Consider the following 25,351-nt stretch of genomic DNA (forward strand, 5'->3'; position numbering starts at 1 on the left):
TCCATGGCGAACAATGTGAACCACTGCTAGAGGACGCTCCAGGTCCACTAATATTTTGTGACTGCTGCTGTGAATTCTGTGCAGCATTACCATTTTGTGCATCTACATCATCAATCACATTTACTGGTTTATACCAGCTACTCATCTCATCAAAAACAACATCTCTACTCACTGTAAACTTACGAGTAGAAGGGTTATAGCATCTATACCCTTTTTGCTGCAAGGAGTAACCAATAAAGATGCACTTCTCAGCTTTTGGATCCAACTTGGATCTCAGCTCATCTGGCACATGTACATAGGCAATGCAACCAAAAATTTTCAAATGAGAAATATCTGGTTTCCTACCAGTATACCTCTCCTCTGGAGTCATTCCATGTATTGCTGCAGTGGGAGTCCTGTTCATTATGTAGACTGCTGTAGCAACTGCTTCAGCCCAATAAAAATCTGGCAAGTCTTTTTCATTGAGCATGGCACGAGATACCTCTCCAATATGCCTGTTTTTCCTTTCTGCAATTCCATTTTGTTGTGGGGTATAACTGCATGAATATTGCTGCTTTATGCCATGCTCTTGCAAGAACTTTGCAAACTCATTTGAGAGGTACTCTCCCCCTCCGTCTGACCTCAGGCATTTTATTTGCAGACCTGTTTCTTTTTCAGCCATAGCTTTAAGGGTTTTGAAATGCCCAAAAACTTCACTTTTCTTTTTCATAAAATACACCCAAATTTTTCTGCTATAGTCATCAATAAAACTGACAAAATAATGACAGCCTCCAAGAGATGCAGCTTTAGTAGTCCACACATCAGAGTGGATTAATTCCAATGGCTTCTCACTCTCTTGAACATGTCTAGGAAATGGTTTCCTTGCCTGTTTTCCAAACTGACAGGCTTGACATACCTTATGCATTTCTGCAACCTTGAACTTAGGCAATCCTGCAACAATATTTTGGGCCTGCATTGATTTAAGTCGCTGTACATTAACATGACCAATGCGTTTATGCCAGATATCAATATCTGCAACTACACCGGTCCCATGTGCAAACATTGCTGCACTCAATTCAGGCATGTCTGCATCCAATGTAAACATTCTGCCCTTCTTCTTTCCTTTTGCTATCAAGCGACCTTTATTTTTCATATCCTCAACAAAGCATCCATGAGGATTAAATCTGACCTGCAAGCCCTGTTCAACCATTTGACCGACAGAAACCAGATTCTTGGTGATATTCGGGACATGAAATACATCGGACAGGTATTTCTTTTTCCCATCCTGCATAGACAAGGGAATTTTTCCAATCTGCACAATAGGATGTGCAGTATCATCACCAGTCTCCACAAATCCTGGTTTTTCCATCTTCCTTGCATCCTCCATCCATTCTGCATGACCTGTCATGTGGTTTGATGCACCTGAGTCAACATACCATACATCATTGCTTTCGTCTGCACTTGTCACAGAATTGTTCATGTGCTGCACCATGAACAAATGCTCATTTCTGTCATCACCCTGTCTGCTAGAAGATGCATAATTCCCTTATTGCAGTTTTCCATTCATGATGTCATTCTGCTTTTTATAGCAGTCTTTAGCCATATGACCCATTTTACCACAGTAGTAGCATTCAACATTACTGTTTGCATTTTGACCTCTTTGCCATCCACCACGACCTCTTTGGCTCCCCCTGCCTCTAGAGTTATCACGTCCTCCTCCATAGGACTGGTTTTCTTGAGTTTGCTGCATATTCTGATTTCTACCACGGCCTCCAAATCGGCCTCCTCTACCTCTGCCTCTACCTCTTCCAGCATTTGAGTAGAAGACAGCTTCTTTTGAAGTTCCTCCTGAAGAAGATGCACCACCATTTCTCTGTTCCTCAGAAATTAGAAGAGCAATCAACTCCTCAAAATCAGGAAATCTTTCACGGACGGAAATGGATGTCCGAAACTGCGCATAATCCTTTCCTAGACCATTCAAGGTCACAGAAACTAAATCATCATCTTCCACTGGCGACCCAATGGAAGCAAGTGCATCTGCAATCTTCTTCACCTTCATGTGGTAGTCATTGATGCTCATATTTTCTCTTTGCACATTATGCAACTCTTGCTTGAGCTGCATTTTCCTGGCTTGCGTATTTGTGCTATACATCTTTGACAGAGTATCCCATGCCTCCTTTGGCGTACTTGCATCCTGAATATACACAATCATAGAGTCTGAAATGCTGATAGATAGCCAGTACATAACTTTCCTGGCTCTCTCATGCCATGCTTTAAATGCCTGCATTTGCTGTTGATTGGGAACATCAGGAAGAACTGGTTCTTCTTCATTTCCTGCAACAAATTCCCAATATCCTTTTCCCATAAGGAAATTTGTCATTCTAAACTTCCATGCTTGGAAGTTGTTCTTGTCAAGATTTTCAGTGACAATCTGTGAAAGAGAATCAGATGCCATTACAGAAGACTGCAAAAAATTCTGTCACTGCAAAAACCACAGCTTCACCCTCACAAGGGAAAATCTGCAAAACTGGCGAAAGTGGTATTTGACCATACAGTCACTTCCTAGTGACGATTTTGCATCAACAGGCAACAAGGATGATTCTGTAACTCCCAATGTCTCTGCGCACAAGCATACAATGCAATTTTTACAGTAACTATTCACCGACCTGTAGAACAGTGGCTGCACAGCATAAAACTGGGCCTTTTCCTGAGTGCGTGCAGAAAACTTCCGCCTCCAAAACAGGCCCCGAAATGGCCTCAAATCAAAAAAACAGAGTCGCCAAGAGCTAAAGCTCTATCCCGCAGCATATACTGCCCTCTTGCTTCACCGCGAAGGGCGTCTCAACCTGAGACAATGCACTCCTGCAATTTCCGGCTGTGCTACCTGCAGAGATCTGCTCCCAAAACAGAAAATGAAAGCAACACTGCTCCTCTTACCAGAACACCGCGAGCTTGGCTTGCTTTCTTGAGCTCCTTACCACGAACAAGGCTCTGATACCATGTCAAGATTGTGGGAGAGAAGGAAGGAGTCTCACTTGTAGCTTTCTTGCTTGCACAATGGGGGAAGACACACAAGGGTGGAGGCTGAAAAACAGTTTTCCTCTTCTTAGTTGTGTAAGCCAAAAGAACTCAAGTACAAAGAAATAGAAGAACCCTAGATATGGGTCTCAAACCAAACTCAACTAACTAAGGTGGCATACTAACTGAGCCACGAACTAGAATAGATAAGGATAGCTATCATGTAGCTATTATTCAGGGGCGGTGTACCAACCGCATCTGCAACTGACAAGTCGGTGACATAAATACACAACGGTCACCCTGGCATATCACGAGTGGAGCTCGATATCTCAACAAAAACATGACGAAATGAGCCTCTACACCTATGCAACGAAAGCAATACCTAAACATAGGGGGTTGGGAGGTTTGAATGGTGTGATTTGCGTGCTGATTGTTGCTAATTTTCTGATGCATTTCATGACATAGAGTTTGTTGTATTTTAATTAAGAGGATAGTAGCACGAGTATTGTCTCGGTGCTATCCTTGCATCGCCACAACGGGTTAGTGAATAAGCATTTGAAAGCCTGGTTGTGCACAACAGGTTTCTCATTGAAAATTATGTTTGAGTATGGTGCGCAGATCGGTCGCAGAATGCTCACGTAGTGAATCCCGGAAGGTCCCCAAGAACAATGAACTCTACCTTTTTGCACAAAAAACAATGTAAAAGCATGCACGACAAGAGGCAAGAGACAAATTGGGTTCAATCTCCCCCATGCCTTGTGTGAGCGCTTCACAAAGCATGTATTTTATGTATATTTCAATCTTCATGCTCAATAATAGCCCAATTTACAAAAATATGACAAGCTTTTAGCTTTTGAGTTTGCTTTCTACAAAAATAAGAAAATAAAGCTAATGGACGGTGCCCATAGAGTCTGGCACGCCCAATCTCAATGTCCAAATAGAAATAACATATCTGTGCGCATAGGCGCATACAAAATAATAATCAATAATCAATGTCTCAATAGACATAACAAAATATAGGCGTGGCGCCTATCAAAATATAATCCAAAGGTCGAATACTCGCTAGACTCCAATGCTTTCCTCCGCCACTGCTGCTATCTCTACACATCAACTGAAGCATTCACAATCGTTAGTAAAATAATACAATTAAACCAACAAAAGTGAATACCTAGCAGTCTTCAGCTACATAAATAAATCAACTGGTTAGAAATAAATCCTAACCTTAATTTATTACGAGTGCGCACTCTAAACTCATAAATGTTTATTAATTTAATATGCATTTTGCAGAATCACCCGCTATGGAATCACCCATGTACACACTAAATTAATGAAACGCCCGAAAAGGACAGGCGTCCCCATCAACTTCTCGCACAAAGAATCCTCTTTGTGTATGAGCCCCGGTCATCTAAGTTTACGGAATCCACCGTAAAACCTCACGGAATCCACCGTGGCACGGAATCCACCGTGGAATATGCCTCCTGGCATCATACCCCCGGGGTGGGATAGCAATTGACCTCAATTGCTATTAGCTCAATGTGGAGCTAACAGAGTGGGGAAAGCATTTAAGTCTCTAGCGTGCATCCATTGTGCTTCCTCTACAGGATGGTTCTTAAATTTTACTAGGTATCTAGAATACCTTCGGCCAGTTCTAGTGGTCATGTAATCAGTGTCTATGATGGCTTCTGGTTCAAGTATTTCAGTCTCTTCTTCTAATAAAGGTGGGTTTTCATAAACAGGGTGGATAGGTAATTGGCCTCTAAATGGTCTCAATAAACTAATGTGAAATGTATTATGAATTTTCCAATGATATGGCAATTCTAACTTGAATGCATTATCATTAATCTTATGAATGATTCTAAATGGTCCATAAAATCTAGGAGCTAATTTGACAACTGGATGTCTATCTACACTTTGCAGTCTACGCTTTTCTATTCTAAGCCAAACATAATCATCAACTTTGAAATTCATAGCTTGTCTTTTCTTGTTGGCTTGTTTGGTATATGATTGTTGGGCTTTAGCAATCATATCCTTAACCTCATAAAAAATACTATTATGCATAGTAGCAATATCATCAGCACTCTGAATTCTATTAGACAAAGATGCAACAGGTGTAGATAATCTATATCCATAAATGACTTCAAAAGGTGCTTTCTTTGTAGATGTGTGCGGTGTATTGTTATATGCAAATTGTAATAAATGCAAATGAGTATCCCATGTCTGAGGTTTAGAGATAGTATATGCACGTAAAAGATCTAGAATGGTACTATTTGTGGCTTCTGTTTGTCCATTTGTTTATGGATGAAATGCGGATGAGAAATCAATCTTTGTGCCTAGATTTGCAAACAGTGTAATCCAAAAATTATTACAAAATCGAGAATCACGATCTGAAATAATCACTTTTGGCAATCCATGGTTAGTAAAAACAGTTTTCAGAAATAACTGTGCTGCTTGTGTTGCTGTTAAAGTTTTCTTACATGCAATGAAATATGCTTGCTTACTAAATCTATCTACAATTGTCCAAATCATGTCATGGTTAGATTTAGTATTTGGTAAACCAGTAATGAAATCCATAGAAATATGTTCCCAAGGTTTAGATGGAATAGACAAAGGCATTAATAATCCATACTGTTTACCATGATGTCTCTTTATTCTTTGACAAATCAAACATTCAGAAACGAAATTAGATACATCTGCATCCATATGCGGCCAATAAAAATCTTCAGTTAACATGCGTAATGTAGATATGATACCTCTATGACCTTGATATGGGGGACAATGAATTTCATTCAAAACAAAAGATCGGAATGGAATAGTAACACACAGTCTCTTTTCAAAAAACATAAATCCATCATTATATGACAATGAATCAACAGGAATGAAATTATTTTGAACTAATTTTTGCCAATCAGAATGAAAAGTAATATCCTGGTGATATGTATCTTTCATACCAATCAAAGAATCAAAAGATATGATAGAAATATTATGAATTGCAGGTCTTCTACTCAATGCATCAGCAACTACATTTTCTTTTCCAGGTTGGTATTGAATGATAGGATGAAAACTTTGAATGAAGGAAGCCCATTTGATATGACGGTCAGAAATTTGGGGTTGGCTAAGTAGATGTCTAATGCTTTGCTGGTCGGTCTTTATCATGAATTGTGAACCCATTAAATAATGCTTCCACTGTTTTAATGCTTGTACAACTGCTAATAGTTCTTTGTCATAAGTGGAATATTTGAGCTCAAAGGGTTTCAGCTTAGAACTAGAATATGCTATTGGATGGTTGTCTTGCATTAGTACGGCTCCTATTCCTGATCCGCTAGCATCGGTCACAACTAGAAATAATGGTCTGTTAAAGTCAGGCAATTGTAGAACAGGGGCATTAGTTAATGCACGTTTCAGTAAATCAAAGGATTTCTGCTGAGTTTCAGTCCATTGATAAACAATTCCTTTCTTAAGAAGTTTGGTTAATGGTAAAGCAAGTAATGAAAAATTACGTACAAACTTCCTATAGAAACTAGCAAGACCAAGGAATGAGCGTAATTCATGCACATTTTTAGGAACATGCCAATGCAATATTGCATCAATTTTCTTAGGATCAACTTTAATTCCTTCTTTTGATACAATATGACCTAAATATTCTATTTCTGTCTTAAAGAATTCACTCTTTTCAGGATTTGCAAACAATTGATTTTCTTTCAGTAATTGAAAAACTAATGATAAATACTGATAATGCTCTGTTTCACTTTGACTAAACACCAAAATATCATCAAAGAAAACAATCACACAATATTGATATTTCAGAAAGATACGGTTCATCATTCTACTGAAAGTGGCTGGTGCATTAGTCAATCCGAATGGCATGACTAAGAATTCGTAATGGCCAAACTGTGTCCTGAATGCGGTCTTAAATATGTCGGATCTATCTAGCCTCACCTGATGATATCCAGACTTAAGGTCAATTTTACTAAATATAGAAGATCCTTGCAGTTTGTCCATAAGGTCATCAACTCTAGGTATAGGATACCTATTCTTTACAGTGATCTTATTTAATGCTCGGTAGTCAATACACATACGATAGGTATTATTCTTTTTCTTGACTAAGAGTATAGGTGCACCGAATGGAGAACTGCTAGGTCGAATTAAGCCTCTATTTAGTAATTCTTCAACTTGACTCTGGATTTCTTTTTGCTCTATTTGATTGTGCCTATATGGTGCTTTGCAAGGTGGTTGTGTGCCAGGAATTAAATCAATCTTATGGTCTTCTGGACGTGAAGGTGGTAAACCTGGTGGTAGGTCTTCTGCAAAATAGTCCTTAAAATATGCAAGAAATTCCTTATGCCTAGGGTGCATATGATTTTCCTTTGCGTGCAATTCATTCACCCAAATGAGATATGATTTAGTATTCTTGCGTAATGCACGTTTTGCTTGAGTATGCAAAAGCAGTGGAAAAATATGAGATGCATGCATACCATATAATGTAATAGATTTTCCTTGAAAATTAATATTCATTGTGTGCGTGGAATAATCTATATTTGGATTATGCTGGTGTCTCCATGGCATTCCTAAAATAATGTCGCTTGACTGTAATGGGACAACTAAGAAATTTCTTCTTTCAATATATGAACCAATTTGAATTTCTAAATCTTGAACTTCTTGTGTGCCATTGTACCTAGTGCCTAAAAATGCAGCTTTTATGCGATAATGCGTAGGTGTAGTTTGTAAATTCAATTCCTTTACCAATTTTGCTGAAATAAAGTCACGAGTACTACCATCATCATGCAAAATAGTTCTTTCCTTTCCATGCACCATACATTTCATAGTCAACAATGAATGTGGAGTAGGCATACTTGGTAAAGTGTCGGAAGTAGTAGTAGGATCATCCTCATCTTCAGTAAAATCTGGCATATCCTCATGCTCGTCTTCATCCATGGCTCCAAGATAGTTGATATGTGCTGGTGGCTTCTTTGAATGACAATTTGCTGCGAGATGCCCTGGATGGTGACACTTATAGCATACTATTGGCTTGGCTTTGGTTACATTATTTGCAATGGCTGGAAGTCTGGATACATTTGGATTTGCTTGTGGAATAGGCTTAGGATTTGGATTGACAGTGGATGGTAATGCAGGTGGTTTAGGCCAATTCTTGCGAAAAGATGGTGATGAGAAACGACCTGGATTAAACCTTCTAAAATTGGAATTGAATTGTTTAGTTCCATAATTATCGTTGGCTTGGAATTGCTGTGGTCGTCTATCTCTTCCGCGTAACTTATCTTCAGTGTCGTGAGCTAAGGAGATGGCGTCTTCAAGGGTAGCAGGCTTGAACATGTTCACTTCAGCGTAGTAATGTCCAAGAAGTCCAGACATATACTTCCGCTTATGTGTCGTCTCTGGTACGTCTTCAAGAATGCATAGCTGTAGGAGTGCATTCCAAAAACGCTCTGTATACTGTGGAATAGGCTCATGATCCCGTTGTTGAAGTAAATCCCATTGCTTGATAGCTTTCTCATGAAATTGCGGTGGAAGGAAATTCTGCATGAACTTCTTCTTGAAATCTTCCCAAGTAGCAGGACATTCTATGCTCTTGCGGACTACAGTCCACCAAAGTGATGCTCTGTCTATCAGATGATTAGTAACACACTTGATTTTATCTTTTTCGGGATAAGTTTCCTCATGGAAATAGTCATCAAACTGGCTAATGAATGATAAAACAGTCTTTCCTTCTCGTATGCCATTGAAAGTGTGAAATTTGAAACTTCGTTTACTTATCTTGGATTCCTTGCGAATGGTTTGTGCTTCAAGAGTGGCGTCGATGGTACGTCGAATCAAATCTTCAGCTTGTGGTTCTTCTTTGTCGGTGGATGCTCTTTGTAGTTTTGTCAATTGCGCTTGCAATGCTTGCCTAGCCCTTCGCTCTTCTTCCAATTGTAGCATGATTAGATCCAGCTTTTGTTCCATGGTAGGCTCAGGTAGGTCGTCTTCAGCCATAGGATCATCCATATGTGGGGTCGTCATCCTGTAAAACTCAATAAACCTTTCTCACTCAAAATCAGGTTAGCGGGATGAGCGTAGCTCAAATTCGGGGTTACAAGGCTATGTATTTTTGGATATTTCTTTGTCAATTTTCAGAAAATTTGCAATATTTCTGTATCCATTTGCTGAAAGTACTTCAACGAACTTGTAGATAGGTAGAACACCTTGCCACGAACAACTTTCCAGTTCAGAGTTTTTGCATAGGAACAAGTCTTCTATGAGTTTTAAGCACTAGTTAGTTCTGATTCCAGTTGACTAGTCTGACTTGCAGAGTTGCAGACTTAGAAGACTTGCAGAGTTGCTGACTTGCTGAACTTAGGCCGACTTGCAGAACTTACAGGACTTGATTCCACTTGACTTATAGATCTTGACTTTTGCAGCGCAGGACCTGGAGTTTATGGACTTGTCTGCCCTGTGTGACTTGCAGAAAGCTTTAAGCTTTAGTTGATTAAAGAGATTAAGCTTAATAGCTTAATGGACTACAGGCGACGTCAAATTTCGTGGGGAGGGGGGGACGTTTTTTTTGCCCGTGCGGAAAAATCGGAGGCATCCTCTGACATAATCGATGAAAATTTATAGAGTTTCAAGCTTCTAAGCTTAAGTTTAAGCTTTGATGAAGTAATCAACTTGAATATGAGAAGAGCTTATCTCTGTTTTCAACGACTTGATGAAGGAGATAAATACGTGGTCCTCCGCCTGCAGAGCCTGGTCCTTCGTGATCTGACAGTAGAAACAGGGGTTCTTGATCGCCAGAAGTCTGCCTGTATCGACGGTTTGCGACGAGATTGACTGTAGAGCCCGTTCGTTTCTGGAGCTCCGCCTTCGCCCGAGATTGGTAGCGATTGGAAGCTCTTGATCTCTGCTCCGCTCTGATACCACTGGTGCGCAGATCGGTCGCAGAATGCTCATGTACTGAATCCCGGAAGGTCCCCAAGAACAATGAACTCTACCTTTTTGCACAAAAAACAATGTAAAAGCATGCACGACAAGAGGCAAGAGACAAATTGGGTTCAATCTCCCCCATGCCTTGTGTGAGCACTTCACAAAGCATGTATTTTATGTATATTTCAATCTTCATGCTCAATAATAGCCCAATTTACAAAAATATGACAAGCTTTTAGCTTTTGAGTTTGCTTTCTACAAAAATAGGAAAATAAAGCTAATGGACGGTGCCCATAGAGTCTGGCACGCCCAATCTCAATGTCCAAATAGAAATAACATATCCGTGCGCATAGGCGCATACAAAATAATAATCAATAATCAATGTCTCAATAGACATAACAAAATATAGGCGTGGCGCCTATCAAAATATAATCCAAAGGTCGAATACTCGCTAGACTCCAATGCTTTCCTCCGCCACTGCTGCTATCTCTACACATCAACTGAAGCATTCACAATCGTTAGTAAAATAATACAATTAAACCGACAAAAGTGAATACCTAGCAGTCTTCAGCTACATAAATAAATCAACTGGTTAGAAATAAATCCTAACCTTAATTTATTACGAGTGCGCACTCTAAACTCATAAACGTTTATTAATTTAATATGCATTTTGCGGAATCACCCGCTATGGAATCACCCATGTACACACTAAATTAATGAAACGCCCAAAAAGGACAGGCGTCCCCATCAACTTCTCGCACAAAGAATCCTCTTTGTGTATGAGCCCCAGTCATCTAAGTTTACGGAATCCACCGTAAAACCTCACGGAATCCACCGTGGCACGGAATCCACCGTGGAATATGCCTCCTGGCATCAGAGTACTTTAGGATCATTCACTTTGCATGTGCATGTAAACCATGGTATCGGAATAAAAGGATTGGATGCATAGCACCTGTTTTTAATGACAATGACCCACACTTGAGTATGGAAAGGCATCCTAAGCCGTAGGATAGACGTTCGTTTCTTGGGGGATCATTTGGTAAGGACACATGGTATCTCCTGGAGTACTTTCGAAATGAAAGAGTGGAGTTTGTTCGTTTGTTTTATATGTTGAGCAGTGCATCAAGGGGCTAATCCCTGCGATGTAGGAGAGCTGCAATGGGGCCACGGTGAATCCACTGAGAGGTTTCTCCCATGTATGTGATCATCGTGGTATTTATTGCCAATGTGTATGGGTTCTCCCTCTGAGGAGTTTATAGAAAGGGAAACGTTGGACTACAAAACTATAAATGCATAGATTAGGCTTTAGGACAGCCCTGGCCTGCGAGGCCATGAGGGTGTGTGTAACGTGTCCACTAACATCCTCTAGGACACGTCTTAGCAGTCCATCGGAAAGGTTGTCTAGAAGACTCCACCCGGCACTCCCATGGAATGTTGCGGGTTTTGTAATCTAGGACTTTCCGCGTCTGCCCCGTAACGGAAGTGTCCTGGGCGCTTTCCCCTTAGGATCGAACGGAATTGTTTGGTCGTTTGCTAACAGCGACTAGCGTCAGACCTGATCGAACTTACTTTACGCAGAACGCTCGGTCTGAAGCGAATTCATGCTGCACTTGGGAAACGAGAGGGATGCAAGGCTCGACCTCTCTGCCAAAAGGCATAGTCCCATTCCGTTCCCCTAAAACAGCCTGAATCGGGTAATCGGTACTTCCAAGTCATTGTTCTCCTTGCTTGCTTGGTGATGACGATCATCCTCTGTCCATCGAAGATCTTGAGAAAAGTTCCCAGCTAACCGGGACCACCCATCCATAGGACAGACCCATGGTCCATCCTCCGCACTTTCCTCGGTTTGTTTTAGTTATGTAATTACCTACCACATTAGTTTGACACATACAAACAGCTTCCTTGATTAACCCTGTTAAGCACTGGTTCCTTCACGTAATCTTATCACAGGACATAAAGAAAACAATGTCAAACAACTCCTTTATTATCATTATATCCTTTTATCTTTGAAATACAAGGAGTTCCCGCCCGTAGGCGTATTCATAATCCGCCCGAAGGCTATCCAGTAATCCTTCCTGTGATTACTATCCCAAGTTTCCACCCGTAGACTAGTATGCGGGCCTCGAGATCCAATCCCGAGTCACGTTAGTCTCTTGTGCAGGACCCGGAAGGCGAGGGATTTACAGCCAGAGCCCCCCCTGGCACCCAAGCGTCCTCCTGCTCCAAGCAGAACTCAATGGAGAGACCTCTCACGGCGGGTTCGGTCCACGTTCCCGGCGCGGTTCACAACCCCCTTGGTTAGGGTCAGGCAGGCAGTCGGGGGTAACTGAAGCTGCCTCTCAGGCACCAACCTGAAGCTTTAGATATATTTTCATCCTTTAGTTCATTGAGCAAACAATGCAAACAGTCCTTTCTAACTTTTACAAACACAATCAAATTCCAATGGCCGTTTGGCTGGCAAACTGTCAAGGAGTAACTCCTTTTCCTCCGAATGCAACCCGCATTCGATCCAGAATCAATTGCAACTTGGCAAGATTCCTATCATTCTTAGGGTCAGGGTCATACCCTTCCAATACATTAGGTTTGTTGTGGCAGGATCCAGCGACCATGTCGCCTTAGTTTATTGTCGGTCATTTGCTTCAAGGCAACGCCTAATCTTCCTTTCCCTTGGCAATTACTTTTCCAAGGAAAGTGAGTTAACAGGATGATTACTCATCCTCTTGTAAGTTAAATTCTTTCAATAACTTGCTAATCTCATTTCGAGAGATGACAAGACTCTTTGCGGACAAATCCCAAATCTATACAATACTGCAGCTTTGTGCACAAGTATTGCATCTATTTCACGGAAGCCTTCTATCCATTTCTTAGCGTTCCGATCACGGATTTTAACCCCAGCTGAGTAACAGGATTTTGGGGTATCCTCCAAGTCATTTCTAATTAGGTTTGGCTCATGATTCTAGAATATGCAACTCCGTCGGAGTTCCATCATGATCCTTAGGTTCACAGTTTTTGTCTAAGCGAGGTCAAATTATCCTTGCACTAAATCCTAGTTATCTCTTAGGATTCCTGTGTTTATATGATTCCTTGTGGTTCATATTTCTTAGCCAATCCGATTATGCCTGTTTGCGACAAGGATGATCCTTCTAGGGTGATAAACCAAATCTACGGAATCGAATTCGCGTAAACAAGCGATTGATTGCCGTTTCCTTGGTGAGGTAAAATTACTTACTAATATGTACGCTAACTTTCCTAATTAATCAAGCCTACTACTTTGTAGTCTATGCTCTCGAACTTATGCATTGGCGAGTCATACAATCTTTCCTTGGTGCATGCTAATTTGGTTACTAACTTTCCCTAGGGCCTACTAGGTCTTGCATCAACAATCGTACCTACTACCTTGTAGTTTATCCTTTGGCATCCCATGCATTTACACCTAGTTACGACTCTTTAATGATTGATCCTTTTCTCATGAAGACTACGCAATTTCATAACATTCTCCTAGTCACTAAGTTGTGATGATACTCAAGCGAAAACTAGTGTTGCTCTATTCCATCGTATAACTATGTTGCAAGTCATACGTTCGTTTTTAGTGCCCTATTAGTTCTTTCCGAATGAAATCTTATGGTGCTAGACTTTCCCTATGAAATCATAATGTGCATATACGCTTAATTCATCATATCTAGGATGGCAACTAATGCACATATAAACTTCGTCTTCTTGCTTAGGATTAGATTCTTACCTTTAAAAATACCATCTACATGCATCTAATTCCCTAACCGTTCAATCTTTCATAATGCTCAAAAAGATGCATTTCTTTCAATGCTTTTAATTTAAACGTAACTTGAATTTCCCTTCCTAAGCGCGCCTAATCATTTCTTATGCGGAATTTAACACGGAAGAACCTGGACTTGTGGTGTCGGGGTGATGTCCACTTGCACGTTTGGAGTCGAACCTCCCGCGGTTGCCTCCTGGGATCTTTTAGGAGCCATCGTAGTCGTAATTTCGACTTACGATCCGCCTTTGTGCTCGTACGCGGATGGTTTCCTCTTCGTAATGGAACTTCGACTAAAGCTTCGAACTCCCCTCGAATTCGAATTGGCGCGGTAATTGGACTGCTTGCGGTTTTAACAATCTCGTCCGAAGTCTTGTTGACGGTCCTTGTGGGGTCTTTATGGCCTCACCGTCTCATTCTGCGGAGTTCCGGTCTTTAAGGGATGTTGGGAAATACGCCGTGGGAAAGGTCCTTTGGGCCAAGGTGGAAAAATGGCCTTAAAGGGTGTCAAAGGATAGGAGGTTGGGGGTCGTGGGAAAGGCCTTTAGGGAGGCCCCTATGGAAGCTTCTATAGAAGCTTCCAAAGAGCTTCTGGTGGGCACGTGGATAGGCCGTGGCGACGTGGCGCAGGATGGCGACTTGGCGGCTTGGCGAGGTGATCAGTGCCGGACGGGGGTCAGCCTGCGGGGGTCCAGGGTCGGCCGACGGCAGCACGGCGGAGGTGCAGCAGACTGTGGCGAGGGTGGCGTGGAATGGCGGCCTGGCAGCGTGGACAGCGCTGTGGACGGGGGTGTGTGGCAGCTGGCGGACCCCAGGCTGAAGGTGAGGCGGCGTGTGGTAGCTGGCGGCCCAGCAGGACGACGGCTGGAGGCAGCAACACGGCGGCGAGGGCTCCCACGGCAGAGGGCGGCTCTCCTCTCTCCTCCCTCAACACCGTCCTCTCCCTCTCCCTGTGTAACACCCCCCCCCATCAAGGGGTGTTTTTATAGGCCATGGGGGGTGGGAAATGGGTCTCCCCCCACGTGGGAGAACTTCCCATGCAGACTCCCCTTACCCATCCTCCCCCACATACTCCCTTTCCTCCAGCCATGCATCGGCTGGGGAAAAGGGATAATATATAAAAAAATTTGCCTTAAATTGATTGAATTTCCCCTCCCAAGAGGGTGTTCCTGTGCGGTTAGCGGTTCTTATCCCCCGGTTCAGTTTACCACTCGCATAGGCCTTATTTCTATCGTGCGGCTCACACATTACGCGGCCAATAATCCAAATGCGAGAAATACCCTTTGCACAGGGTTTACACGGTATACGGAAAGTTAATATTTACGGTACGGTATGCGGAAATATTACATTCTCTCCCCCTTAGAAGAATCGAGATGTCCTCATCTCGAGATAAATTGGGGATATTGAAGATTGAGAGAGCTTTCATCCATCCAGGTAGCATCCTCTTCGGAATAATCTTGCCACTGGACGAGGCATTCTCTCAAGGTTCTAGTTCTCAACTGTCTCTCCCTAACCGTGGCCAATACCTTGACGGTGTCCCTCACTAAGCTTGGGCATTGCTTTCTGAAGTGACCGAGTTCATTGCAGTGGAAACATCAGATGTTTCGGCCATTACCGTGAGTAGGAACAAAGTTGTTGACGTTATTTGTCCTTGCCTTCTTTCTTTGTCCCTGATTGTGGCCTTGAACTCTCTTAACCTGGGGTCTGAATGCTCCTCCGCTTGGGTCGCTATAAGACCAATTCTTAATACTCCTTGGTTTAGCTTGCACTTCCTGAATTATGGGTGCCGCTCGAATGAGTGCATCCTGAAGATCTGATGGTCTCATAGATTCGAGACGGGTATTTATAGGTGGATTTAAGCCTGCGCAAAATTTGGACACCTGCTGTGTCGTGTCCATTCGTGGCGCATACTTCAGGAGTGAGACAAACTTAGAGTAGTATGCGTCAAGCGTGAGTCCTAACTGTTTTAACTCATAAAACTCATTCATTTTCTGAGTACGATATGCTGGTGGCAAATATCTCCCTTGTACGGCTTGCTTTAACTTCTCCCAAGTAACGGACCCCTCTGAAATCCCTTGATCCCTGCACCATTGTTTCCACCATAGTCTGGCTTCACCGGTGAGTTTTAATTTGGCGAGCATGGCCTGATTGGTTGGTGCAGTGCCAGCGGCTTCGAAGTAGTCCTCCATAGATTCAATCCAAATCTCAGCGTCTGACTGGACGAATCTGCCTCTCCCGTCAAACTCGGGTGGCTTTATTTGTTTGAGGAGGAACTTCTTCTCCTGGATCACAGTAGTACTTGATGTAGGGGGCAAATTTGGAACCTGTACCTGGGGTTGTGCCTGGCGTAAAAAGTTTTCTTAACGTTATTATATGATAATTGCCATTAGCTTATCTTTAGATCAGCTAATTCGTAACTCATGAAGTAACTAGACTTTTTGCAACAACCCTGATGCACAATCGGATAGTGATAAAAAGAAGTCCTTATTTATATTTATATGGCGTAGCCTCATACAACATCTCCAGTCATTACATCTAGTTTGGGGAGAACAACATAGTATTGGATTTGTCTACAGGAACTGTGTAATAGTAGGGTTTTGGGTCATGTATCTTTAGGAACCGATAATTCATCGGAAGTTCGGGATATCCTTTCCGCTGGAAACCATACTTTCCATGACGGCCCAATACCTTAATTCTATCAGCTGGGATTACACGGGTTACTTCTTCATATACATATGAGTTTAACTCAACTTTACGACCTCCAATATGCAAGGTCGAGTTCACGTGAGCTTCCACGAAAATGAACAGCTTCACGACTTTCAAATCTTCCAACCACTTGATCCTCTTCAAGTTGGTTTGTAGATAAGCAAACCGGTGGGCAGCTATGTAGTAGATTCCTGAAGACCCAGTCCATCTTCGCTCTATATATAGAGGTGATGGGTTATAAATCTGTTCCAAGATGTTCATCATCTCAATTCTCTGCCTATAATGCGGAGAATGCATCGCAGTCATGAACATGATCCGGAACACCAAAAATTTATTCCACGCCTCGTAATTCTGGAAGACAGTATTGAAGATGAGAAAATGTTTGGACAGGAACAAATTCTTTACTTCACTTCTAATGAAATCTTATGGAAACAATTCCATTATAAGTCGGCTCTGATACCAACTGTAACGTGTCCACTAACATCCTCTAGGACACGTCTTAGCAGTCCATCGGAAAGGTTGTCTAGAAGACTCCACCCGGCACTCCCATGGAATGTTGCGGGTTTTGTAATCTAGGACTTTCCGCGTCTGCCCCGTAACGGAAGTGTCCTGGGCGCTTTCCACTTAGGATCGAACGGAATTGTTTGGTCGTTTGCTAACAGCGACTAGCGTCAGACCTGATCGAACTTACTTTACGCAGAACGCTCGGTCTGAAGCGAATTCATGCTGCACTTGGGAAACGAGAGGGATGCAAGGCTCGACCTCTCTGCCAAAAGGCATAGTCCCATTCCGTTCCCCTAAAACAGCCTGAATCGGGTAATCGGTACTTCCAAGTCATTGTTCTCCTTGCTTGCTTGGTGATGACGATCATCCTCTGTCCATCGAAGATCTTGAGAAAAGTTCCCAGCTAACCGGGACCACCCATCCATAGGACAGACCCATGGTCCATCCTCCGCACTTTCCTCGGTTTGTTTTAGTTATGTAATTACCTACCACATTAGTTTGACACATACAAACAGCTTCCTTGATTAACCCTGTTAAGCACTGGTTCCTTCACGTAATCTTATCACAGGACATAAAGAAAACAATGTCAAACAACTCCTTTATTATCATTATATCCTTTTATCTTTGAAATACAAGGAGTTCCCGCCCGTAGGCGTATTCATAATCCGCCCGAAGGCTATCCAGTAATCCTTCCTGTGATTACTATCCCAAGTTTCCACCCGTAGACTAGTATGCGGGCCTCGAGATCCAATCCCGAGTCACGTTAGTCTCTTGTGCAGGACCCGGAAGGCGAGGGATTTACAGCCAGAGCCCCCCCTGGCACCCAAGCGTCCTCCTGCTCCAAGCAGAACTCAACGGAGAGACCTCTCACGGCGGGTTCGGTCCACGTTCCCGGCGCGGTTCACAACCCCCTTGGTTAGGGTCAGGCAGGCAGTCGGGGGTAACTGAAGCTGCCTCTCAGGCACCAACCTGAAGCTTTAGATATATTTTCATCCTTTAGTTCATTGAGCAAACAATGCAAACAGTCCTTTCTAACTTTTACAAACACAATCAAATTCCAATGGCCGTTTGGCTGGCAAACTGTCAAGGAGTAACTCCTTTTCCTCCGAATGCAACCCGCATTCGATCCAGAATCAATTGCAACTTGGCAAGATTCCTATCATTCTTAGGGTCAGGGTCATACCCTTCCAATACATTAGGTTTGTTGTGGCAGGATCCAGCGACCATGTCGCCTTAGTTTATTGTCGGTCATTTGCTTCAAGGCAACGCCTAATCTTCCTTTCCCTTGGCAATTACTTTTCCAAGGAAAGTGAGTTAACAGGATGATTACTCATCCTCTTGTAAGTTAAATTCTTTCAATAACTTGCTAATCTCATTTCGAGAGATGACAAGACTCTTTGCGGACAAATCCCAAATCTATACAATACTGCAGCTTTGTGCACAAGTATTGCATCTATTTCACGGAAGCCTTCTATCCATTTCTTAGCGTTCCGATCACGGATTTTAACCCCAGCTGAGTAACAGGATTTTGGGGTATCCTCCAAGTCATTTCTAATTAGGTTTGGCTCATGATTCTAGAATATGCAACTCCGTCGGAGTTCCATCATGATCCTTAGGTTCACAGTTTTTGTCTAAGCGAGGTCAAATTATCCTTGCACTAAATCCTAGTTATCTCTTAGGATTCCTGTGTTTATATGATTCCTTGTGGTTCATATTTCTTAGCCAATCCGATTATGCCTGTTTGCGACAAGGATGATCCTTCTAGGGTGATAAACCAAATCTACGGAATCGAATTCGCGTAAACAAGCGATTGATTGCCGTTTCCTTGGTGAGGTAAAATTACTTACTAATATGTACGCTAACTTTCCTAATTAATCAAGCCTACTACTTTGTAGTCTATGCTCTCGAACTTATGCATTGGCGAGTCATACAATCTTTCCTTGGTGCATGCTAATTTGGTTACTAACTTTCCCTAGGGCCTACTAGGTCTTGCATCAACAATCGTACCTACTACCTTGTAGTTTATCCTTTGGCATCCCATGCATTTACACCTAGTTACGACTCTTTAATGATTGATCCTTTTCTCATGAAGACTACGCAATTTCATAACATTCTCCTAGTCACTAAGTCGTGATGATACTCAAGCGAAAACTAGTGTTGCTCTATTCCATCGTATAACTATGTTGCAAGTCATACGTTCGTTTTTAGTGCCCTATTAGTTCTTTCCGAATGAAATCTTATGGTGCTAGACTTTCCCTATGAAATCATAATGTGCATATACGCTTAATTCATCATATCTAGGATGGCAACTAATGCACATATAAACTTCGTCTTCTTGCTTAGGATTAGATTCTTACCTTTAAAAATACCATCTACATGCATCTAATTCCCTAACCGTTCAATCTTTCATAATGCTCAAAAAGATGCATTTCTTTCAATGCTTTTAATTTAAACGTAACTTGAATTTCCCTTCCTAAGCGCGCCTAATCATTTCTTATGCGGAATTTAACACGGAAGAACCTGGACTTGTGGTGTCGGGGTGATGTCCACTTGCACGTTTGGAGTCGAACCTCCCGCGGTTGCCTCCTGGGATCTTTTAGGAGCCATCGTAGTCGTAATTTCGACTTACGATCCGCCTTTGTGCTCGTACGCGGATGGTTTCCTCTTCGTAATGGAACTTCGACTAAAGCTTCGAACTCCCCTCGAATTCGAATTGGCGCGGTAATTGGACTGCTTGCGGTTTTAACAATCTCGTCCGAAGTCTTGTTGACGGTCCTTGTGGGGTCTTTATGGCCTCACCGTCTCATTCTGCGGAGTTCCGGTCTTTAAGGGATGTTGGGAAATACGCCGTGGGAAAGGTCCTTTGGGCCAAGGTGGAAAAATGGCCTTAAAGGGTGTCAAAGGATAGGAGGTTGGGGGTCGTGGGAAAGGCCTTTAGGGAGGCCCCTATGGAAGCTTCTATAGAAGCTTCCAAAGAGCTTCTGGTGGGCACGTGGATAGGCCGTGGCGACGTGGCGCAGGATGGCGACTTGGCGGCTTGGCGAGGTGATCAGTGCCGGACGGGGGTCAGCCTGCGGGGGTCCAGGGTCGGCCGACGGCAGCACGGCGGAGGTGCAGCAGACTGTGGCGAGGGTGGCGTGGAATGGCGGCCTGGCAGCGTGGACAGCGCTGTGGACGGGGGTGTGTGGCAGCTGGCGGACCCCAGGCTGAAGGTGAGGCGGCGTGTGGTAGCTGGCGGCCCAGCAGGACGACGGCTGGAGGCAGCAACACGGCGGCGAGGGCTCCCACGGCAGAGGGCGGCTCTCCTCTCTCCTCCCTCAACACCGTCCTCTCCCTCTCCCTGTGTAACACACCCCCCCATCAAGGGGTGTTTTTATAGGCCATGGGGGGTGGGAAATGGGTCTCCCCCCACGTGGGAGAACTTCCCATGCAGACTCCCCTTACCCATCCTCCCCCACATACTCCCTTTCCTCCAGCCATGCATCGGCTGGGGAAAAGGGATAATATATAAAAAAATTTGCCTTAAATTGATTGAATTTCCCCTCCCAAGAGGGTGTTCCTGTGCGGTTAGCGGTTCTTATCCCCCGGTTCAGTTTACCACTCGCAGAGGCCTTATTTCTATCGTGCGGCTCACACATTACGCGGCCAATAATCCAAATGCGAGAAATACCCTTTGCACAGGGTTTACACGGTATACGGAAAGTTAATATTTACGGTACGGTATGCGGAAATATTACAGTGTGTTTGTCTGTTATGAGCATGAGGTTCGGCTAGTGCCATAGCCAGTGCCAGTCCATTTGAGGTCCCATCACATAAGAACATGGCCCAAGTGCTTGAACATAGACTACCTAAATGACCCATCGAAAAGGCCCGACTTAGGCGACTCATTCTTAAAATCCAACTCTAGTAGTTGATAGCATGACAACTGTATAGACTAGGGCAAGACAGTTTGCTACAAAGATGTGTGTGTGAGCATGTAATGCATGACATACTCGTAGAGGCACACGACGGGATTACAGGAGGACATTTTAGTGGAGACACGATAGCCCATAAGGTGGTGCAATCTCAACTGTGGTGGCCTACTCTTTTTCGATATGCATCATGATTTGTCAAGTACTTGATGAGTGCCAATGGACCAAGGTGCCTATTCACAAAGACAAATGAAGTTAAGTCCAATAATTTCAAGACAACCATTTGAGAAGTGGGGGATTGACTTCATTGGGCCTATTAGTCCCGCAACACAGTACTCGCAGGCCAAGTATGTTGAAAAATATAGACCTAGAACTAGATCACCGGCTATGGTGGATGCAAATCAAACACACGATACATTATCAGAATAAGGAATTGTAACTCAAGTGAATTAGGTTCCAAGATAGACTAGCTTGGACTCATAAACACAATCTTGAGTGACTCAAACTAAAAAGGTACCATACATTTTGAAATGAGTGTCAAGTACATGCTTTTATAGCTTTTGGATAGTACCATTTTACTCAGTGTGCATATGGGAATTTGGACATCTCTTCCTAGAGCTTCTAGAGCTTACATCTTTGTCATATCTCCTAGTCTCTTCAAGGCATAGATTCAGCCTCTATGGGCATACATCTAGCCTCTATGACCAAGCATCATTTGCTATTCTCAACACCCCCCCTCAAATGATGAGTCTCTACCATTGTTGGCTTTTGCCCCCCTTGCATGTAAACATGGACCAGGAGACTAGCTCTTTGGCAGCCTAGTCAAGTTAAGGCTTGAAACTCTACATTTTGGTAGGGGCTTTTACATCCACTATGGGAAGTAGATCCACTAAGCGAATACAAGATCCATGATGGAAAATTTTTGCAAGACATTTTGTTTGTAGCAGCGAAAAATATTTTCTTCATATTTTGGTTGCTTCTTTGGCAACCTTTGATCTTTTGCTCCAATCTTTGATCTTCTTGGACTTCTTTACCTTTATGCTTCTTGGATTTTGTTATGCTCCTTATCCCTTTTGTTGATGGGTGGTACGTGCTTTTTACTCTAGTCTTCTTGACACATTCTTTCTGCTTAAGAACTTGAGATGGATACACATGAATACATTGTTTTGGCTTAGCAAATTCTCTCTAACATACATGGCTTGGTGATTCATTACATTGGTCTTGGGATACATGCATTTTGGGATTTTATGAATAGTGCAATGGCTTGGGCATACAAGATGGATAAATATTTCTTTGGATTTACATGCTCTTTCTTGTTAAGGGAATCAGACCACGAGAGATATAAATGGCATAGCCCTTCTTGTCAACAACACATTTTACTCTATTAGGATTTATAGCATCTTCTAGTTGTAATACTTGGGATTTAAAGCTCCCAAACTCTTGATTTTCTCATCACTTTACATTAAACAAACCATCAAGAGATGATTCCTCGAGACAACATACAGGTAGTAGAATCTACAAGTTGCAAGCACGATCAACCTTTAACAATGAATGACTGACCAACGCATCAGGCAGAGCAGCGGTGGCAAATCACTGGTTTGTGAAAGTAGCAAATATTGTATTGTGTCCTGGGTCAGCAAAGTGGGCAGCTAGGTTGTCAATGGGACCAGTGCCAATGTAAATGGCCTCGAACCAGGCACTCATGATGGCGAGCATGGTAAGTCTACCATTCTTAAACTCTTTAGTCCTGAGCTCCTTCACCTTCTCTAGAGATCCAAATCCCCAGCCAAAGGGGTCGAACTAGAAGCCACAGGGGTAGCCCACATCAGTCCCTATTGTGAGCTTGTTGTTCGGCAAGACATGATCGATTCAGCCTTCAGGATGTCAGCCCATCTCCGACCCTTACCCATCCCATGAAAATGAGCTCTACTATGAAGAGGGTTGTCTAGTCAATGAAGTATTGTTCCTCACCGGTCGTGTACTGCGATGGGGTGTTGAGAGTTTCTACCTTTGTCAATGCTTCTGGGATGAAGATCCCTACAGTGCAAAGCATTGCCCATCAGCAATGCACAATCTCAGCATGTCTTTGCAAGGCCTTGTGGCGATGGATGGTGGCATGCAATGTTCCCTTCTCGCCACTAGAAGATGATGTAGCCTAGGTTGATACTGCACTGGCAAGCGCTCTAGCAGGCTAGCTGCTTGGAGCTTAGGGTCTGCTTGTAGAGGCTCTGGAGTATAGAGCTTCAAGGCTCTCTTTACTCTTCTCTCTGACTCCAAACTTGCTTGACAATCTTCTTTGTTAGTTGTGGCTTCTGTGAGAGATGGCTCCAGATTTGCTTCTGAAAAAAAAAACAAATTGGTCAGAAGCTGAAGCAGTGGCAAATGACTTGTTGCTTCATCCACTTCTTCTTCTCTTCTCTCTCAATCTTAGAACCAGAAAGTAGACCCCTTTCCTTAAGCATGCCCTTAGCTACCCTCAAGGGAGCATCAACATGAAGCGTGAACTAACCTTCAATAGCTGCACCACAACTCCTGGAGCTTGCAAAGAAGAAGAAAACACGCCACTAGCTACCTAGCTCAGCCATGGCTCTAATACCATGTTGAAAAACACAGACCTAGAACTAGATTGGCTATGGTGGATGCAAATCAAACACATGATACATTATCATAATAAGAAATTGTAATTCAAGTGAATTAGGTTCCAAGATAGATTAGCTTGGACTCATAAACAAAATCTTGAGTGACTCAAACAAAAAAGGCACCATACATTTTGAAATGAGTATCAAGTACATGCTTTTATAGCTTTTGGATAGTAACATTGTACTCAGTGTGCATATGGGATTTTGGACATCTCTTCCTAGAGCTTCTAGAGCATACATCTTTGACACATCTCCTAGCCTCTTCAGAACACAATATTAGTGAGTTTGGGAATCTCCCAATTCCCATTTTTTGAATACTAAAAAGGTGGCACCCAGATAACATGCCCATAAGTTTCTCAAAACCATATGATATAACCTATCAATGGAAAGCGCTTGAAAAATGGAATCTATTGAGCTATGGAGCACTCGATTTGGAGTTATAGTATTCAAGTTATGAAAAATCCAAAGATTTAACCACATGTCCCAAACTTATGGAAAATTCCCATATTCCCCAATATGGTGTTTCAGGGCATAGATTCAGCCTCTATGGGCATACATCTGGCCTCTATGACCAAGCATCATTTGCTATTTTCAACAAGTACATCTGACAGTTGCCATCCTAGCAACTGGACTGAAGGTTTCTTCATAATCTATGCCATATGTCTGGGCATAGCCTTTTGCAACCAGCCTAGCTTTGTACCTACTAATAGAACCATCTGCATTGTGCTTAATCTTATAAACCCACTTACATCCAATAGCTTTCTTGCCCTTAGGCAATGATACTAGATCCCAAGTCTTAGTGGCCTCTAATGCAACCATCTCCTCATCCATTGTTGCATCCCAATGAGTATGACCAACAGCATCCTCAAAGCAAGTGGGCTCAACATCCTCAACTAGTTTCACCATATAAGCATAATGGTGAGCTGCATAATGATGGACCTAAAAACGGGCCGGCACTGGCTCATGCACTAGCCGGGCCTCGTCACTACGCACAAGACAACCCCTCGGCCTCGCGGCCAGGAGCGTCTATCAAAATCTCTGCCTTCCTAAACATTGCGTTTGTAATACGTTGTAGTCCAACTGATCCTAACCCAATATTACTCCTTAGAGGGAGTCCCTTTCACATAGCCAAATAGGCTCGAATCACATACACATGGGGTTCCTCCTACAGCTGAATGCCGTCAACCCTCTGCGACTCTCCTACACCTTGGGGATTGGCCCCTCGATGCGCCGCTCAACATTTAGACATTGCGCACAAAAGTCGCTCAAGGTACCAAATAAGTGTGTCCAGGAATGTACCATTGTCCTTACTTGATTTCCCCTTTGGGACCCGCGTCTATCTACAGCATGGGTACCTCACTGCCTCTCAACGTAGGTCATGTCCTCATAAACCAATTGCAATGCATGTCCAGGAGCTGATCACTGATACTTTTTAAAATCTTTTCATGCTCTATGCATTTGGTGGATGCCTAGTGCTCAAACATTTAGCAAAACAGTATTGTGCACCAGTGCAAAAACATTCTTTTAATGGTTTCCAACTACCGTTCGTGCTTCGTTGCATGGGCCTAGCACCGAGGTGATCCTCGTGCTACTAAGCTTTTAATTTTAATAATCATCCATCCTAAATGCTATGCATAGAAATCAGCAAATTTCCCATCATCTCACACGGCATTTAGACATATTTCAACTTCTCTACCCTTCCCCGTTTAAATATTGCATCGTTGCATAGATTTATAGGGTATTTTATCATCATTTTATGTGAAAAAAACCGGAAAAAGACACACTAGAACAAGAAGGTGGGGTTGAACTGAGGCAAATCCTCATACTTCAGTCCCCACAAACATTCATAAACATTGCTCTTATTTATCCTTATTTTTCGGAACCCAAAATGTATTTTTCCCCTATTT

General features: G+C 42.8%; 1 pseudogene; it reads right to left on the bottom strand.

Annotated features, from left to right (window-relative positions):
• Positions 1 to 22,395: 22,395 nt before the first annotated feature.
• On the bottom strand, positions 22,396 to 23,267 carry LOC148018837 (photosystem I chlorophyll a/b-binding protein 2, chloroplastic pseudogene; annotated as a pseudogene).
• Between the last annotated feature and the right edge of the window lie 2,084 nt (positions 23,268 to 25,351).

The sequence above is a fragment of the Lygodium microphyllum genome, chromosome 20 (assembly GCF_053477565.2).
Source record: "Lygodium microphyllum isolate KBCC chromosome 20, Lygodium_microphyllum_v1.1.10, whole genome shotgun sequence".
Lineage (NCBI taxonomy): Eukaryota > Viridiplantae > Streptophyta > Polypodiopsida > Schizaeales > Lygodiaceae > Lygodium > Lygodium microphyllum.